Source organism: Macrobrachium nipponense, chromosome 40, assembly GCF_015104395.2.
Source record: "Macrobrachium nipponense isolate FS-2020 chromosome 40, ASM1510439v2, whole genome shotgun sequence".
In the NCBI taxonomy this organism is placed as follows: Eukaryota; Metazoa; Arthropoda; class Malacostraca; order Decapoda; family Palaemonidae; genus Macrobrachium; species Macrobrachium nipponense.
Window position 1 is genome coordinate 23,752,480 of NC_061101.1, and position 7,500 is coordinate 23,759,979.

General features: G+C 36.1%; 1 protein-coding gene across 1 annotated transcript in view; it reads right to left on the reverse strand.

Annotated features, from left to right (window-relative positions):
- LOC135211998 (programmed cell death protein 10-like) overlaps positions 1–7,500 on the reverse strand; it is a 71,173-nt gene that overhangs the window by 30,580 nt on the left and 33,093 nt on the right. The window lies entirely within an intron of this gene.

Genomic DNA, 7,500 nt, shown 5'->3' on the forward strand with positions numbered 1-7,500 from the left:
TATGCCCTTCGTTATGTATGTATGTATACTTATGTATGTATTTATGTATGTATATATATGCATATGTATATTTATACATAAATATATTATAGATATATGTACATATACAGCATTATACATTTATATGAATGTTATATATAAACTATATACATTCATGCATACATACAGTATACACATACAAACACGCACACACTATATATATATATATATATATATATTATATATATATATATATATATATATATAGAGAGAGAGAGAGAGAGAGAGAGAGAGAGGAGAGAGAGAGAGAGAAGAGAGAGAGAGAGAAGAGAGAGAGAGAGAGAGCTTTCTAAAGTAAGTGAATAATTTCCTGCCATGAGCACCGCATACATACATACAAACAGCTAGCGACGACCAAAGTTCTGAATAAATAAATGATCAGACATACTACTAAGTCTACCCCAAGATTTCTCGAAAGTCGAAGACAGCGTTTGGGGTGTCCCTTAATCTTAATCAGACATATCAAGTATAACTATCATACAATTCTCTACGGTCAAACACAACGTATGTTGGGTGTCCTTTAATCTTACTCGTGCTCCGTATATGAACAGCTTTCCTATTCTACGCTAGCATCTGAACTAATACTGCTTCTGTAAATTTAAATTAATAATTGGGAAATTAAGAACACTACAGGATATCCCAAGAACTTCCCATGGTAAGAGCTGCCAAAATGACAAAGGTTTGGGCTTGCAAAAACAAAATAGGAAGCTGCCAAACAGAGAATTGACTGTCACTTATTGGGAAGGAACTGTTAAAAAAAACACAAAGGAGGGAACTTCTAAAATTGAACGAGGGCGCTTCCAAAACCAAATAAAAGCACTTCCAAAGGCAAAGAGATCATTTCTAAAGATAAACGACGGGACTTTCAATAACACAGGCGGTAACAAACCGGGGGACTTCCAATAATAAATGCAGGAACTTTATAATAACAAAAGTTAGGACTTCAAATAATTAACCAGAGGTCTTCAATAATAAATGCAGGAATTTTACAGTAAAACTTAAATATTGATCAAATAATAAAAGCAGGGGGTTTTCAATATAAGGGGGAGGCGTTTAACGAAAAAAAGAAAAATAATAAAGCAGGGGACTTCCAATAACAAAGCTCCAACAGCGAAAGAAGGGACTTCTAGAAGACAAAGGATGGAACTTCCAAGGACCAACGAGAGCCGAGCGCCTTGAGAATGTCCACCGTCCGCTGGTGACTCCAAAATCTTCGACCTTAACGGACAACTTAAGAGTTCTCTTGAGAGAGAGGAGAGAGAGAGAGAGAGAGAGAGAGAGAGAGAGAGAGAGAGAGAGAGAGGTAAGGACACAAGGACAGACGCCAGTCTATGAGTCAATGAGCAAAATTATAAATACAGGCGCAGGTGCAACAAAGGATTTCTTGCCCTTGCGTCTACTGAAGGTATATTTATGAGCACGGAAGAGTTTTACATCATATATATATATATATATAATATATATATATATCTATATATATATATATATTATATATATATATACACTACTAAACAAAGACAGAGAAGAACTTTATATATTCCTTCTCAAATCATTTAATAATAATAATAATAATAATAATAATAATTACTATTATAAGCAAATAGTAATAGGAGTAACTGTATTTTGCTGCCAACTAAGAGAGACGCGTGCAACCAATACAGCAAAACATTACCTTGAATAGTCAGTCTCTCTCTCTCTCTCTCTCTCTCTCTCTCTCTCTCTCTCTCTCTCTCTCTCTCTCTCTCTCTCAACCTTGAGAAGTCTTTTAAAAAAATGTCAAAAAAGTAAAAAAAAGCCATAACACAGGAAAATGAGGCGGGTGGGGCCCATTGAATCATAGCAGATTAAAAGTCACATAAGAAAGATTTTGTGAAATACCGAGGACAGAAAACAACAACAGAAAAAGACAAACAACAATAGTAACTGAAAGGTTGTTTCGAAACAAAGAGCAACAAGGAAAAATCACAACAAATTCAACAATGAGATCAATACAGAAACAAAAAAGGAAGCAATAAACAACGCCTGCCATAAGAAAACAATAAAAAAAAAAACTATGACAACACAGGTTGAACAACATCATCTATATAATATATAACAATATGGAACATTAAATATCACACAAACATCGGATGAACAACAAGGGGCGCCAACTACCCTTAACAGGAAACGTGCAATCGCCATTAGCGCGCATCTAAGAAAAAAAAAGAGAGAGAGAGAGAGAGAGAGAGAGAAGAGAGAGAGAGAGAGAGAGAGAGAGAGAGAGAGAGAATGTCAATCAAATATATGGTTTTTGTGTAATATCTGTTTTATTGGCTTTTCATTTCCTTTACGTAGCTATGTATGTATGTATGAATGTATGTACATTATTTCTTTTACATTACATTACAACCACGTTTATCCTTTAACAACCGTGATAAGGATGAAGATCCTATGGCCGAAAAATCCCACAAGAGGCATCTGAGCAATGTACCATTTTAGCACGAGTTCAACTCTGGCCTTTCAATTACAAAAAACGACATATGCCCATATGGAAGGGAAGAGTCCTTAAAATCAAAATTAAACTGCTCACTTCACTTCAGTGGAAAAAACCTTCAAAATCAAAATGAAAATAAAAATGTAAATAAACGGGACATATACCACTCAAATTCAGATATCCATTTTAGAAAATGCAGGGGAGTACCATTCTTTATTTGTTTGGTTCAGCAACGGGACCAACGGCTTTACGTGACTTCCGAACCACGTCGAGTGTGAACTTCTATCACCAGAAATACACATCTCTAACCCCTCAGTGGAATGCCCGAGAATCAAACTCGCGGCAACCGAGGTAGAAGGCAAAGACCATACCGACCACACCTCTAGGGAGTACCATTCGGTGGCAAAGCAAATATTCTAATACCTTTTTTTAAATTGATGGATAATTATGTCTATTAAAATTGGCCTCAAAACATCTAGGCTACTGACGCCGTAGTAAATCTAAACAGAAAACTAAACATACGTAAGTAAGTTTCAAAACAATTCATATAAAAATATCTAAAAATATATATATATATATATATATATATATATATATATATATTATATATATATATTATATATATATAATCATATGTTCGCATATATCATCAATAGATACATATACTTGATATGTATAACCTAAGATATTGTTGAGGCGGCCCTATGTAGTATATTACAACCATCACCAACTACTTCCCTTCTGTCCTCGCAAAAATTAAAGTATAAAAAGAAAAATTAAAGATAACAGAGAGAGAAAAAACGTTCAGCAAAGGGCAGGAGAAGAAACCAAAAGGGTTAAGAAAGAAGAATGAAAAAGAAAGAAGAAAATAAGAGCGAGAGGTGACAGAAAGGTCAAACAACGGGCAGGAGAGAGAATTTAGGACAGAGACCAACTTCTTCATGAGGCAATCGCTGACTTTACTTACTCAAGGTTACGAATATTAAAGGGGAATCTCTTTCCTCCGAATTAACTCGCGTTTAATAAAGTTCTAGGCTTAATCCTTGACACTCCTTACTTATCAAATTTATCTAATTAAATCAAATGCCGGCACCGATACTAGGGGATTTTTTTTTTCATCGAAATTAACTGTTCAAATATCTGGCCTAATTCTGAGGCTTCATATCTATAAAATTTATCTGAATCACATATACTGGCACACACATTATAATGAATTTCTTTTCCCCGAATTAACTCGTGTTTTAATTTCTAGATTTCATGTATCACACTCCAGACTGATTGATATAAGTTATCTAAAACACATACTGGCACAGATATTGAAATTAATTTTTTTTATCGGGTTTGACTTCGTTCAAATTTATGGCCTAATTCTGAGACCTGAGATTTGTAAAATTTATCTAAATCACATACTACTGGCACAGATACTAAAATAAATTTTTTTTATCGGGTTTGATTCCGTTGAAATTTCTGGCCTAATTCTGAGGCTTCAGATTTATAAAATTTATCTGAATCACACACTGGCACAGATAACAAGGGGATGATTACTTTCCTCCGAATTACCTCGTTTACATTTCTTGGCTGTCTGAGACTTCATATTTATAAAATTGATCTAATTTGAATGACGTACAGCGCAGAAATAACAAAGGCATAGACTGCAGAAAGTAAATTGAGTGTCAAACCATATTTCTAGCCCCATGGTTGGCAATGGACTGACTTCAGATGACGCATTCTTGGCTGTAAATTAACAATAACGCAGAAATTACAGATAAGAACATATAACATAAGATTTAGGCCAGAGACCAAGCGCTGGGACCTATGAGGACATTCAGCGCCCAAAAGGAAATTGGGAGTAAAAATGTCTTAAAAGGTGCAACAGGAAGAAAACCTCGCAGCTGCACTCTGAGTCAATTGTTAGGAGCCTGGTTAGGTACGCTGGGAAAAAAAGTAATATGAACGGCGGGACAGCAAAAGAACAGAAAGGGGTTGCAGGTAGGGCCGATGGGACGTGTAAATACGAAAACGAACATAGTAACAGCTTGTTTTCAGGATAAATAAACAGCAGAAGTTTTCATTATATAAACAGACCACACACAGGAAAGAGCAAAGCCCGGATTCATCTGAAAATCGCATATACTCTTTCTCAAACTATCGCTCAAATTCACCAATAACTTCTCGGGATATTTACTCAAATCCGAGAAGATATAAATGAGGACATTTTACTTTCTCAAGGGATCCAAACCCATTCTGGTTAGAAGGCTAGACACGTATCCTGGAATTCTGGTTAGAAGACTTTGAAACGTATCCTGGAATTCTGGTTAGAAGACTTTGAAACGTATCCTGGAATTTCTGGTTAGAAGACTTTGAAACGTATCCTGGAATTCTGGTTAGAAGACTTTGAAACGTATCCTGGAATTCTGGTTAGAAGACTTTGAAACGTATCCTGGAATTTTGGTTAGAAAACTAGACACGTATCTTCGAATTCTGGTTAGAAGACTTGACACGTATCCTCCAATTATCTTAAGGACAAAGAGTCAAAAATAAAAATAAAAATATATAAATAAAAAAACCGGCAAATGCATTTACATGCTCTACCCGTCTAACTATCTTGATGGGAGTAATCAATATAAAATCAATAACGCCAATTTCACAAACAGACAAACACACAAAGAAACGATGAAACAGAAAAATTAACAATGACAATATAGAACATACAAAATGAACAAGTCATAAGGAAACTGAGAGAATAAATAAATGTAGATAATATAGAAAGAAATAAAATACAGAAAGAAAAATGAGAGACTAACAATCAAAGAATCAAAGAAAAATACGGAAAGACAAAACTGCATTAACTATTTGAAACAATAATCGGGGATAAAATATAAACTCCCCAGTCATATAGATGAAAAAAATATTAAGAGAATAACATAGAAACACAAACATAAAACAATAATAAACAAACACTGAGAAGACACAAATGTATACTTCCCAATCCAGCGAGAGAGGTGCACCTGCCTCGCAAGCACACATTCAAGAGCAAAAAGGCCAACAATAAATTTCTGAAAACGACCCTCAATTTTCAGCTAACAGGTCCCCCCCCTCCCCCAACCCCCACCCCCACCCCAACGTTTCGGTTTCGTTCAGAATGTACCTTCTCTGAACTGCTTACGTGATCAGGCGCTCAGTCCTGTACTGTGCACGCTCAAACACACGGAAGGTCAAACAAACAAACACAAATACACAAACTGGCATGTACGTATTCATCGAGAAAAACCAGCTTCTCTTCGCAGACTGGTACGATTGCGGTTCTGAGAAAAACACCAATTCGGGTGGCGAGTTAAATGGGCTCGGCTCTCTCTCTCTCTCTCTACTCTCTCTCTCTTCCTCTCTCTCTCTCTCTCTCTCTCGAAGGATAAAGGATGCTGATGATAAGATGGAAACTACAATTAAAGAGATACAACACATCTCATTGCGGGAACTTCTCCACCTACAAGATATGTGACACGTGGAACAAACTGCCATCAGAAGTTGTGAAAAGCAACAGTGTGGAAGAGTTTAAAAGAAAGCTAGACAAAATCATTAGGACACTGTGAATGAACAGTAAAACCTGCTCCTATACTAGAGATGATTGAGCACACGATGGCTCATCGGATGGACTATAATAACAAGTCTTTGAGACATCCTAATCCTTGTAACTCCTTTTCTCTCTCTCTCTCTCTCTCTCTCTCTCCGGCTGAAGGATGCTGATGATAACCTCTCTCTCTCTCTCTCTCTCTCTCTCTCTCTCTCTCTCTCTCTCTCTCAGGATGAAGGATACTGATAATGATTCTCTCGGAAAATTCGCATAGCGATTTAAATGATCTCTCTCTCTCTCTCTCTCTCTCTCTCTCTCTCTCTCTCTCTCTCTCTCTCTGTGCAATCGTGACTTCCTTGGTATCGATCAAGATTAGCTACGGACCCTAAATACCCACATTGCATGACAAGTGCGCATTTCTTGCGGATGAAGCGTTCGTTATATCGGCGGAAAATAATAATGATAATAATAATTGGGTCAATATTTCAGCAGAGAATGCTGAAAATGACGGTTTTCTTCCTCGTGGGTGTAAGGACAAGTTTCAAGTTCATGATCAGAGTACAGAGATCAGAGAGTTAACAGAGAGGTTAAGACATACTATATACATATATATATATATATATATATATATATATATATATATATATATATATATATATATAGCGAATACCACAGGAAAATGATAGGGAGAAATCCAAGCGCTTTCGTCTTTACTAAGACACTGTCATGGAACGAATGAAATACAGCTGGAAAGAAAGTTGCCAGGCAAACAAAAGGATCAAGAATACCAGATGGTTAATTGTACTACATCCATGTATATATATATATTATATATAATATATATATATATATATATATATATATATATATATATAATATATATATATATATATATAGATAGATAGATATATATAGATATTAGTCACTGTCCGTTAACTTTTGCTCTTCTCACTCTTATCACTATAAACTTTGAATCCGGAGACATACACACGAGGTACCTTTTTTTTTCTTTTATCCCCTCCAAGGTGGGATTGTAATACCTTGATTGCAATCTGCGTAGCACGCCGGACTACGCAGAAACGACGTCTTTCTCTGTAATTAAGGGGGTTCGAATCCCGCTATAAAAAAGGAAAATGCAACTCCATTTTATTCCTCCATTTGAATTCAAGGCTTGCAGTGTATACAGCTTACCTGAAAGGTGTCAGTATCTCTAAAAAGTTATGGGATTTTCGTGACTTTAGAAAACACACAGGTTTTCATACATATAGATGCATGGTACTTATATGACGCGCGCGCACGTGTGTGTGTGTGTGTGTCTGAACATCTAAAAACCACCATTAAATACCATCCACTGCGCGACCTCAAAGGCGCTTGAGGCCAGGAGAAACAACCAAAGACATACACGCGCATGCGCACA